This window comes from Chlorocebus sabaeus, chromosome 8 (genome assembly GCF_047675955.1).
Source record: "Chlorocebus sabaeus isolate Y175 chromosome 8, mChlSab1.0.hap1, whole genome shotgun sequence".
In the NCBI taxonomy this organism is placed as follows: Eukaryota; Metazoa; Chordata; class Mammalia; order Primates; family Cercopithecidae; genus Chlorocebus; species Chlorocebus sabaeus.
In genome coordinates, this window is record NC_132911.1 from 148,360,863 (window position 1) to 148,374,119 (window position 13,257).

The following is a 13,257-nucleotide window of genomic DNA, read 5'->3' on the forward strand; positions in this document are numbered from 1 at the left end:
CTAAAATAGAAAAATATATAATCTTCACAAAAGCAGCAAAAGAAGCATTTCACAAAACCCACCATTTATTCTAAACAAAAACTCAAAGCAAATTGAAAATAGACACTTCCTCAACCTGGTAAGAGGTGTATGTCCAAAACCTACAGCTACAGTCAGCCTTCCACATCCATGGGTTGAACCAACTGGGGATTGAAAATATTTTTTTCAGATTGGGTGCAGTGGCTCACGCCTTAGTCCCAGCGCTTTGGGAGGCCGAGGCAGGCGGATCACGAGGTCAGGAGATCGAGACCATCCTGGCTAACACAGTGAAACTCCGTCTCTACTAAAAATACAAAAAATTAGCCGGGCGTGGTGGCGGGCGCCTATAGTCCCAGCTACCTGGGAGGCTGAGGTAGGAGAATGACGTGAACCTGGGAGGTGGAGCTTGCAGTGAGCAGAGATCCTGCCATTGCACTCCAGCCTGGGCAACAGAGCAAGCCTCTGTCTCAAAAAAAAAAAAAAAAAAAAAAAAAAAAAAAAAAAATATATATATATATATATATATATATATATATAAAAACAAAAATAACAACATACCAATAAAAGATAATACAAATTTTTTAATATGGCATAACAGCTATTTATATAGTGTTAACACTGCATTGGATATTTAAATTAATCTAAGGATGATTTAAAGTATACAGGATGATATATATAGATTATATATCAGTACTACAGCATTTCTTTCTTTCATTTCATTTTTTTTCTTGAGACAGAGTCTCGCTCTGTTGCCCAGGCTGGAGTGCAGTGGCACGATCTCGGCTCACTGCAAACTCCGCCTCCTGGGTTCATGCCATTCTCCTGCCTCAGCCTCCCGAGTAGCTGGGACTACAGGCACCCACCACCACGCCCGGCTAATTTTTTGTACTTTTAGTAGAGATGGGGTTTCACCGTGTTAGCCAGGATGGTCTTGATCTCCTGACCTTGTGATCCGCCTGCCTCAGCCTTCCAATGTGTTGGGATTATAGGCGTGAGCCACACGCCTGGCCTTTTTTTTTTTTTTTTTTTTTTTGAGACGAGGTTTTGCTCTTTTTGTCCAGGCTGGAGTGAAGTGGCGTGGTCTTGGCTTACTGCAACCTCCGCCTCCCAGGTTCAGGTGATTCTCCTGCCTTAGTCTCCCAAGTAGCTGGAATTACAGGTGCCCACCACCACATCCAGCTACTTTTTTTTTTTTTTTTTTTTTTTGAGATGGAGTTTCGCTCTTGTTGCCCAGGCTGGAGTACAATGCAGCGATCTTGGCTCACTGCAACCTCTGCCTCCTGGGTTCAAGTGATCCTCCTGCCTCAGCCTCACGAGTAGCTGGGATTACAGGCATGCGCCACCATGCCCAGCTAATTTTGTATTTTTTAGTAGAGATGGGATTGCTCCATGTTGGTCAGGCTGGTCTCAAACTCCTGACCTCAGGTGATCTGCCCACCTCAGCCTCCCAAAGTGCTGGGATTACAGGTGTGAGCTACTGTGCCTGGCCACTACAGCATTTTTAAATCAGGGACTTGATCCTTGAATTTTGGTATCCACAGGGTGTCCTAAAACCATTCCCCATGGACACTGAGGGATGACTGTGTATCATAACAAACAGCAAAAGATTGACTGCTTTCCCCTCCCCACTCTTACATGACACATTACCGGAGGTACAAGCCAGTGCAACAAGGCAAGAAAAAAAAAGGTAGAAGGATTAGGAAAGAAAAAATTAAACTATATTCATAGACAAAATGATGATATATGTAAAAAAATTAAAACATTAAATATTAATGTTTAATATTGGGGTAAATATTAAATTTAATCAACATTAGAAATAAATTTGGCAAAATACATGCACTGAGTACTACAAAGTACTGATGGAAGACATTTAAAAGGACCTGAATCATGGGGAGGTGTACCAGTTTCATGGATGTGGCAGCCCAACAGGGTTAGGGTGTAATAGCTTCACTGTCTTTCTGTCCAATCCTATTCTGTTCACTCACTCCACAGGTGCTAATCCCAAAAGCACTCCCCAGTAAACTTCCTAAAGACAAATCAATTCAGTGTCCACTTTCCAGAGAACTCAACACAAACAGCAATTAATAATACACATTGTAAAGGACATAATTACTGTAATCAAAATGACAGGCAGCTAGATAACCAGCAACATGCTGACCAGAGCCATTAACCTGCCACCAGCCTAACCACACATTCATACTCTGAAGGCTTGGAGGAAACATCGGGTAACTCCCAACATGTGCTGGGAAACTGCTCATTTGAAGAATGCTTCTTAACAGAATCAGATATGATCATACGACGTTGCCTTTTTCAATAGTTTTTGACCTACGGAAAACTAAAGTTTCACATGTTCGACTTTCTATTTCCATTGAGTCCTGTCTTAACCACGACCAAACGTCTCTGAGGCCAAAGAGTGCCCACTTTTCAATCACACCAGCCCTCTGATCTAAGAGTGGAGAGACAAGTGTTATTTCTAAGTCAATGTTCCAAGTTCAAGCCTAATTGGAGGACATTTCCTAGACTATTTCATGGGACCTAAACAAAGCAATCAGAGAATCCCAAACAATTATTTGCCAAATCCTCTGGCCTTGGCTCATTTGCTTCTGTGTACACTATGTCTCAATAAACAAAGCGTTCACACCCTGAGGTCACGGAGATCACAGGACAGGAGAGGAAGTGTGACTGTGGTAAGAGAGAAAGTTCAGGAGTCAAGGCACCTGGACTTGAATCCTGGCTCTGCCTACTAGTTGTGTGACCCTGGTGGGTCAGAGCCCTCTCCAGCCTCGGTTTCCTCATCAATGAAACAGGACCAAGAGCACCCACTGCATGCATTGTTCTGAGGTATAAATTATACAAAAGCACAGAATGTGTTCAGAGCATATGCCTCAGATTACAGGAACAATGCTAACAGCAATGAAAATGGGCAACATTTATCTTCAAAACATTTTTCCTAGACTTTATGCAGAGTGACGACTTCTTCTGACAAGGCAATGTTTAAACCACTGGGCGAGTTGAAAATGCCAGTATGTGCTTCATGGAATTGTGTTCACAGCCTTTCTTTTTTTTTTAACCTCCATTCAGGACTCGAAAAAGCTAGTGAATTCTTGGTCCCCTAAAAACTGGCACATTAGAGGATGGAATAGAAGTTACATTTGTTTCCTCCCCATTTTTTCAGAAAGGAAATTTTAAGGCCAGGTGCAGTGGCTGACACCTGTAGTCCCAGCACTTTGGGAGGTCGAGGTGGAAGGATTGCTCGAGCCCAGGAGTTTGAGACCCGCCTGGACAGCATGGCAAAATCCTGTCTCTACAAAAATACAAAAATTAGCTGAGCACAGTGGCATGCACCTGTAGTTCCAGCTACTCAGGAGGCTGAGGCGGGAGGAGAGTTTGAGCCCAGGAGATTGAGGCTGCAGTGAGTCAAAATTGCGCCACTGCACTCCATCATGGGTGACAGAGTGAGACTGTCTCAAAACAAAACAAAACAAAAAATAAAAACCATTACTTAGCTGGAACAGGAAGTATTTCTTAGAAGACTCATTAGCAATGAAAAACTCTGAAAATAAGGTTAAGAAAACAATTCCATTTAGAATAACAGAAAAAGTAAAATATTTAGGAATCAATTTAACAAAAGAAATGCACTTATATACTGAAAACTACAAAACATTGTTGAAAAAAATTAAAGAAGCCCTAAATAAATGGTAAGACATCCCATGTTCATGGAATGAAAGACAACATTAGTAAGATGGCAGAACACTCCACACTGATCAACAGAATTCAACAGATCCTCATCAAAGTCAAGTTTGCTGCAAAAAAAAAAAACCACTGAGCTTGCTTTTTTGAGGAAACTGACAGGCTGATCTGAAGTTCATATGGAAATTCAAGGGACCCACCAGGATAGCCAAAACAATCTTGAAAAAGAAGAACAAAATGGGATACACCTTCTGACTTGAAACTTCTCACAAAGCTACCATAATTAAGACAGTGTGGCACGGCATGAGGACAGACACACAGGACAACAGCACAGAGTTGAGTTCAGAAATAAACCCTCAAATTTATGATCAAGTAATTTTTGACAAAGGTGCCAAGATATTTCAATGATAGAAAGAGCAGTCCCTCCAACACATGGTGCCAAGTGGCCACGTTAAAAAAGCAAAGCAGGACCCTACCTCACACATGAACGAAATTAACTCAAAACGGATCAAACACCTAAATGTATATCAAAATGATATAAAGCAATGTATAAAAATAGAAACGTAAGCCAGGCACAGTGGCTCATGCCGATAATCCCAACAGTTTGGGAGGGTGAGGTGGGAAGGTTGCTTGAGGCCAGGAGTTCGAGATCAGCCTGGGCAACACACTAAGATCCTCAGAAAAAAAAATTAAATTAAAAAAAATATAGAAATGTACAGGTAAGTCCAAAACTATAAAACTTAGAAGAAAACACATGAGTAAATCTTTTTTTTTTTTTTAATTTGAGACAGGTTCTTGCTCTGTCACTCTGGCTGGAGTACAGTGGGGCTTCCACAGTTCATGCAGCATCAAACTCCTGGATTCAAGCAATCCTCCTGCCTCAGCTTCCCAAGGAGCTAAAGCTATAGGTGTACACCACACCTGGCTAATTCTATTTTTTTGTAGAGATGGAGTCTCGCTTTGTTGCCCAGGCTGGTCTTGAACTCCTGGCCTCAAGTGATCCTCCCATTTAGGCCTCACAAAAGTGCTGGGAATACAGGCACGAGCCACTACACCTGAGCAGGAATAAATCTTTGGGTTTTTCTTTTTTTTTGAGATGGAGTCTCACACTGTTACCTAGGCCGGAGTGCAGTGGTGCGATCTTGGCTCACTGCAAACTCCACCTCCCAGGTTCAAGTGATTCTCCTGCCTCAGCCTCCTGAGTAGCTGGGACTACAGGTGTGTGCCACCACACCAGGCTAATTTTTGCATTTTTTAGTAGAGACAGGGTTTCACCACATTGGCCAGGCTGGTCTCGAACCGACTTCGTGATCTGCCCACCTTGTCCTCCCAAAGTGCTGGGATTACAGGTGTGAGCCACCATGCCCAGCCAGGAATAAATCTTTATGACGTTGGGTTAAGCAATGGCTTCTTAGCTATAATATCAAAGTTCAAGCAGCAGCAACAACAACAAAAACTACTTTTATCAAAATTAAAAACTTTTGTGCTTCAAATGATACCATCAAGAAAGATAAAAATTCTGGGAGGCTGAGGCAGGAGAATGGCGCGAACCCGGGAGGCGGAGCTTGCAGTGAGCCTAGACGGCGCCACTGCACTCCAGTCTGGGCTACAGAGTGAGACTCTGTCTCAAAAAAAAAAGAAACATAAAAATTCCAAGGCCTTATGTACTGCAAAAAAACTAAGAAAAAAAGAACCCACACAATGGAAGAACACATTTGTAAACTGTATATATCTGATCTGGCACTTGTATACAGAATATATAAAAAACACATAACTCAGTCATAAAGGATAAGTAGCCCAACTGAAAAATGGGCAAAGGATATGAATAGACATTTCTGCAAAGATGATGGACAAATGGTCAACAAACAAAAGAAAAGATGTTCAACATCATTAGCCATTGGGGAAATACAAATAAAAACCACTATGAGATGTCACTTCACATCCACTGAGATGGCTTTAACCAGAAGGATGAACAATCACAAGTGTGGTCAAGGATGTGGAAACACTGGAACCTTATGTATTGCTGTGGGGACATAGAACAGGGCAGCTGCTTTGGAAAACAGTTTGGCATTTCCTCAAAAGTAAACATAGAATTACCATATGACCCAGCAACTACACAAATCTTCATAACAGTCAAACATGGAAACAACTCAAACACCCAGCAATGGGTGAAAGTGTAAAGGAAACGGGGTTGACCTGTACAACGAACAGCCCTCGGCAATAAAAAGCAGCGGAGCTCGGATGCATGCTAGGGCGTACCAGGAAGCAGGATCACCACCTGGGACCAGGCGCCTGTGCCGGGCTCACCACACCCCTCCCATCGTGCTCCCCACGCCTCTGCCATCTCCCCTCAGCCTCAGCCCCACTGTCATTCACCTCATCCACAGGTGGCTCAACCATTTCTGTATTTCCTGTCAGCCTCCTTGATGTGCTCCTGACACAAAAGCCTGGGTGAGGCTTCAAGAAGACTATTTTGGGTGGGCCTGTCATGCAGTCTGACTGGCTGCCTCACTTGTCCCACCTCCTGCCCTGCTCTAGGCTCCCTGGGCTCCTGCCATCCGGTCTTGCTACCCCAGGGCTGCCACATGAGTTGATCCCCACCATCTTCTCCTGGAGGCCCCAGACTCAATTTCCCTCCCGGAGGCTTGCCCTGAGCTCATCTAAATGAAGCATGCTAGATTTGCTCTCACAGCCTCACCCCTGTCCTTCAGAGCACACGCCACAGTTGTCAACCGTGTGGATGTGTTCCCTGTACTAGACTCTGAGCTTCAAGAGACAAACGCTTTACCCCTGCACTGCCAGCCCCCAGCACCACTGACTGTCACTCAGTTATCCATGCACTGGATGACCAGAAAGGCATGACTACCCATTCCAGCTCTGAGGACGCTGCCTGGTGCTGCTCCTCCTCCCACACCAGAGACCCCAACCACCCACACGTGATCACACTCAGGACGTGCAGTGCTGCCAAGCCTCAGGGCAGCCAAGCTTCTCCCAATACTCAACCAGAGCCCTTCACATACCAAGTACATGCTAATTAATTCCAGTTTGTAAATCCTAATGTTGGTTCTCTATGTGAAATGAGGCCTATGTTAGGTGTCTCATCCTTGCATCTGGGGCCCACGTCTGGCTCTGCAGGTCACTGACGAGAGTCTCTGCCCTGCGGCATCTCCCAGCCAGAGGCACAGGGTCACCAACAGGCAAATTCTGCAAATTATTTACTATTTAAAATACATCAGAATGGGTCAAGGGTGGATAATAACTTCAGGTAAGTTCTGATGTTTTCCGCAAAAGAAATTAACGAATATGGCCGGGCGCGGTGGCTCACACCTGTAATCCCAGCACTTTGGGAGGCCAAGGCCGGTGGATCACGAGGTCAGGAGATCGAGACCATCATGGCTAACACCGTGAAACCCCGTCTCTAGTAAAAATACAAAAAATTAGCTGGGCGTGGTGGCGGGCGCCTGTTGTCCCAGCTACTTGGGAGGCTGAGGCAGGAGAATGGCATGAACCCGGGAGGCGGAGCTTGCAGTGAGCGGAGATGGCGCCACTGCGCTCCAGCCTGGGCAACAGAGCGAGACTCCATCTCAAAAAAAATAAAAAGAAATGAACGAATAAAGCTGGAGTTAGAAAGAAGCTACTGCGCACCCCTTCGCTCTTCCTAACTGCAAGCTGACTCTGAAGGTGGGGCTCAAGCTGAGAAGTGCTCCCCTTCAGGAGACAGTCTCTCTCTACACGGTGCAAACACCACCCTCCCACCTGCTCACTGACCCCAGATGCCTGCTCACCTGGGTCTCGCCAGACACTCCAGTCACACAGAGCTGCTGGCACTGCCACACACCTGCTGGCTCCGGCTGCACCTCCCTGCCGCCTGAGGTGCGCTCTTTTTGTGCCTGGTGAATAGCCGAAGGCTCAGCTGCCGATACCCCTCCTTTCCAGACGAGATACCCCTTCTCCAGAAAGCCTACCTGAACGCCACACCCCTCCCGGCCATCCACCCTCGGGTTCTCCCTACAACCCCAGGCACATGGCCGCCTCCGCCGCCCGCCTCCGCCGCCCACAGGATGTTAGCACAACTCACTCCCATGTCCCCCAACAGAGGCCTGGTCTGTCTCCTCCCTGTCGGGGGTATCTGACTGCCAAGTGGCTGGCACATACCCGCGACAGGAGGGGGCGAGATGAGTGTGGGTGGGCCTGGCAAACACAAGACCAGGTGTGAGAGCCCTGCCAGAGCAATGGAGACGGGCTCTGCCCAAGTGAGACTCATCCTGGGCCCCAGTGGCCTTGGGCAGAAAGCCCCACACCATTCCTGGACACTCTGTGATTCCGGCACATGCTGCAAATGAGGGTCTCAGGCACGTCACAGCACTACCGCCTCCCAGAAGTAGGAATTTCCACAGCACGGCTGAATTCTGAATAGAAAATAAAAGGTCAACACAGCTGCAATCAAACAGAAACACAGCACCTAGAGCTTCAGAAGCTGCCCCCCTTTGTCAGGCACACATGCAGCCGGCAGTCAGATCCCAAGAAAGCTTAACACTGCGGAGGCTTCAGCACAGCCCCGAGCGCCAGGAGGAACATGCTGGCCACCACTGTAATCCCAGGCAATGCTTGAAGGGACTGTAACAGAAAACCACTAGGAGTATCTCAAGGCAAACAGTAAACTCAACCCATGAAGGAAGCATCAGCCACTCTGTCTGCATAGTGTTGGGGCCTCTAGTAGTTTAAAGTAATAATCAAGGCCGGGCGTGGTGGCTCAAGCCTGTAATCCCAGCACTTTGGGAGGCCGAGACGGGCGGATCACGAGGTCAGGAGATCGAGACCATCCTGGCTAACACAGTGAAACCCCGTCTCTACTAAAAAAATACAAAAAAATAGCCGGGCGAGGTGGCGGGCGCCTGTAGTCCCAGCTACTCGGAAGGCTGAGGCAGGAGAATGGCACAAACCCAGGAGGCGGAGCTTGCAGTGAGCTGAGATCCGGCCACTGCACTCCAGCCTGGGCAACAGCACAAGACTCTGTCTCAAAAAAAAAAAAAAAAAAAAGTAATAATCAAGAGAAAAAGCAGAGGCTGGGCGCGGTGGCTCACGCCTGTAATCCCAGCACTTTGGGAGGCTGAGGGGTGGATCACGAGGTCAGGAGTTCAAGACCAGCCTGGCCAAGATGGTGAAACCCCATCTCTACTAAAAAATAAAAAATAAAAATAAAAAAGAGAGAGAAAAAGCAGAAAAGATGAAAGGAGAATGGCAAGAAAGGAAAATAGACTCAAACACTGTTGGCCAGACAAGGGGTTCTGGACCCTGTGTCCAGCACCCCGGCTGCCAGGAGCTGGGGAGACAGTGGTGCTCCCACACTTCACATCTGTCTACACCGCCATCACTGTGCTCTGTGTGCACTGTCTTAGACCAGCCTGCAAGAGGCTGGTTCATCGGCCTCTTAGTGTTGAAATTAATTTTTAAAACTCCTATTATACACAAATAACACTCAGTAATTTACAGAACCCACTGAGACTCAGCCATGCTTCCGCTTCGCAACAACCTTGAACAAATAAGCAGGACAAGCATCTTATCTGCAGATGACAGCTCCAGTGCTTAACTGACTTATCTGTGCTCAATCACACAGGCACGATTAAGTCAATGTTTAACTCAAGTCTTCTGCACGGAGAACAGTGTAGCATCTGCTACCACCTGAAATTTGACACTGATAAGGGGCCAGGCACAGTGGCTCATGCCTGTAATCCCAGCACTTTGGGACACAAAGGCAGGAGGATCACTTGAGCCCAGGAGTTCAAAACCAGCCCGGGTAACATGGTGAAATCCTGCCTCTACAAAAATTACAAAATTAGCTGGGCATGGTGACATGCACCTATTGTCCCAGCTACTTGACAGGCTGAGGCAGGAGAATCACTTGAGCCCAGGAGGTCAAAGATACAGTGAGCAGAGATCATGCCACTGACCTCTAGTCTGGGAGATAGATCAAGAACCTGTCTCAAAAAAAAAAAAAAAAAAGAAGAAGAAGAAAGAAAATAAACTGATCGGGGACTTATCGCCTTGCCACAGCCTCCAGGAACACATCTGCACCAAGGTCCTCAGCGGCATGCAACCTTCTGACCCTCACCTTGGGATGTTCTCTTCTGAAAAATCCTAGTCACTCTTGTTTTTAACAGCTTCATTGAGATAGAATTCACATTACATACAATTCACCCAATTAAAGTATATGATTTTAGGTTATTTTTAGTATACTCATAGACATGTGCACCTTCACCACAGTCAATTTTAGAATATTTTCATTATGCTAAAAGAAATTCCACACCTCTCGGCTGTCATTCCCCAGCCCTTGGCAACCACCAATCTACTTTCTACCTCTACAGATTCACTTCTGGACACTTCACATAAACGGAATTATCAAGAGATCCTTGGGGTGTCGCTCCACAAGCCAGAAACCGCTGTGGCCAGTGGTGCCTTCTGCCTGAGTATTGCTCATGCCCGCTGGGATCGTTCTGCCCACTCAGCCTGGCAGGCTGCACTCAGCTCGCACTACTGGCCCAGATCCCACACCTGCCAAGTGCAAGCCAGGTGCAAAGTGGCAAGGGGTGTGTGGGCAAGCAAGCGCAGGGTCAGGCCACCGTGCATAGCCAGGCATGCCGGCTGCAGCGGGGCAGGCTGCTCCAGATGCCAGCTCTGTGTGAGGCTGTGGCTTGACCAGATGTACTGCACATGGCTTCTGCTGTGGGCACCTGCATCTGGACGAGGGGAATGCAGTGGCACCCAGAAGCTTGGAGATGCCAGGAACTACAGAACCCCAAAGAGGATGTCACAGCCCTGGCTCGAGAAGACCATAGGTCTGGGCTCCCCAGAGTGTTGCAGCTCTTCTCTCCTTTTCATTGCCTGCGACGTGGTGAGTGGTGGACGGGGGGCGTGTTTCAGCCCTGCTTGTGTTGCAGCTCATTTAGTCCCACCATTCAGCAGGTCCCAAGTTCTTGTCACATATCCAGGAAGTACGTGGACAACTGGAGAGTGAGTGAGGTGGAGAGGAGCTTCACTGTGCGAAAGAACAGCTCTCGGGAGACCCACAGTGGGTAGCTCCTTTCTGCATGCGGGTTGTCCTGATGAGTGTCTGGCTCTCAGCAGAAAGGAGACTTGGACTGGTTAGCTCCTATCCTATCTGAAGGCGGGTTGACTTGTTGCTTGCCTGAGTCTGGCTGAGTCCAGGGTTTTTATGGGCTTCAGAGGGAAGAAAGCGTGTGCTGATTGGTCCATGGGTGGCCGTGGGCAAGCCCAGAAAAAGCACCATAAGTTCTTACTCTGGTCCATGGAACTGGCAGCCCAGCCCTCAAGCTTCAGGCTGTCCCTGACTTCAACATGGGGCTTCACCAGGGACCTGCCCCTTTCCACCCAGGAGCCTGTCTGCCTCCTGCTGCCATCAACTTGCTGTCCATGGTGCCCAGGCTATTCGTGCTGAGGGGCTCTTGCAGGCCTGTGCCACACTTCCCTCAGCCCCTCCTCGGGCTCCCTCCAGTGCTCGCTCGTCAGCACCCAAAGTCCGAAGGGGGCTGAGGAGGCAGGCGGCTGGCATGTCAGTTTTGCCCTAAGTATATGCACACCTGGCCAGGTTGCAACAGTGCCTGGGTTCAGCCTCAACTTTGTTCCAAAATTGACGCGGGCGCCAGGAGCAGGGAGAGGGCAGGCAGTGGGAGCAGGCACTTCTGAGTCTGCAGGGGAAGGGGGGCTTCCTGAGTCCCCGAGAGAGCAGCGATGTCTGGGTCCATAGCCACAGCCAGGCAGCTGCAGCTGTGCCCAGGAGGGCTGGTCCCCTACCCCTCCAACTTGGAAGGGGGTGCGGCTCCTGCCTGTTCCCAGGTCCCACCAGCTCTATGGACCATGCAGTCCCAGGCCACCCCCACTGCAGCCAGCATCATGGCAGCAGCCACTCCAGACAAGTCACTAATGCCATTAGAATCATACAGTATGTTTCCAGCTTCTTTCACTCAGTCTTTTTTTTTTTTTTTTGAGACAGAGTCTTACTCTGTAACCAGACTAGAGTACAGTGGCATGATCTCGGCTAACTGCAACCTCCGCTTCCCGGTACGCCACCACGCCCAGCTAATTTTTGTATTTTTAGTAGACACAGGGTTTCACCATGTTGGTCAGGATGGTCTCAATCTCTTGACCTCGTGATCTGCCCACCTCAGCCTCCCCAAGTGCTGGGATTAGAGGCGTGAGCCACTGCACCCGGCCAGCGTATTTTTAAGGTCCACACACATTATAACATGAATCACTAACTCACTTCTTTTTATTGCCAAATAATATTCCATCGCAGGGATGAACCACATTCTGTTTATCCATTCATCCGCTGATGGACATTTAGGCTGTCTCCACTTTCTGGCTGCTGTGACCACTCACGGACAAGTTTCTGGGTGGATGCGTATATTCCCAGTCACTCAACCAAAAGAACACACAAAAGGTGAACCAGTTTCCAACTGAGACACTCATTTAATTTGACCTACTATATTATTTAAAATATAGAGAGATGAGATAATTAGGAGAAATAAATGACCAAAGGAAGTGCAGAAATAAAGACACTAAGAGACAAGAGCAAACCCTGATGTGACGGAATAAAACGGTGATCGAAGAAAGAGATGCTATTTCTAGAATGGGTCCTACAGGTACATTTGCAAAACACTGTGCCTACAGCTTTGCTCATGACTGCACAAAAATGCCACAGCACCTCCATATAGCAGAATACAGTGCAGCCATGGAAAAGAATGTACTGGAAAATGTACTGATATGGAAAGGCCTCTCAAACATAGTTGAAAAAGGCAAGGTTCAGAAACTTTTTAAAAAGAAAAGAGTAAGGAAAAAAAATACATACACTTGTTTGCTTGCAAAGTTACAAAGTATCTCTAGAAGAATACACAGGAGGCTGGTCTAGCAAGGCTTCTGGGGAACCAGGTGACAGGGTAAAGACTAGGAGGCTTCACTGAGCTCCCTTTGTACTTTCGAACCATGTATATTATCTGCTCAAAAATATTAATAAACAAAATTGAAACTTTCTAGGAAGCAAAAATAGAGAATCTGTGAGAATCAAGACATTTATACTTAGGAAAGCAAGTTACAAGAGAGGCCCAGGAAGCTGGAAGCAGCCGACATGGGAAATGGGTCAAGGAGTCCCTCCCACTGCCGCACCAGCCATTCTCTGAGGGCAACTCCCCATTCTAAACCCAATCATCTTTACTGAAGCCCATGCTCTAAGAAAATGTTGCAACCGACAGCAAGACATTCCAAACACAAACCGCCAGGTGCCATGGCTCATGTCTACAATCCCGGCACTTTGGGAGGCCAAGGGGGGAGGATCACTTGAGCCCAGGAGATGGAGGCTGCAGTGAGCTGTGATCACACCACTGCATTCCAGTCTGGGCAACCCACCCCGACTCTCTCCACAAAAAAAAAAAAAAAAAAAAAAAAGGAAATACAAATGTATCTGTTACCCTCAAGGAATTCTCAGTTCAGAGAGGAGAAAATATTATGCGATTGTGCAGTGACCAAAAGCACCAC

The 13,257-nt window shown here is 47.3% G+C and overlaps 2 protein-coding genes across 8 annotated transcripts in view; one reads left to right on the plus strand and one right to left on the minus strand.

The window, feature by feature from the left end:
• ZNF7 (zinc finger protein 7) overlaps positions 1-13,257 on the plus strand; it is a 322,126-nt gene that overhangs the window by 134,436 nt on the left and 174,433 nt on the right. The window lies entirely within an intron of this gene.
• The window catches only part of ARHGAP39 (Rho GTPase activating protein 39), a 140,154-nt gene that overhangs the window by 119,772 nt on the left and 7,125 nt on the right, over positions 1-13,257 (minus strand). The gene's annotated exons all lie outside the window — the stretch shown is intronic.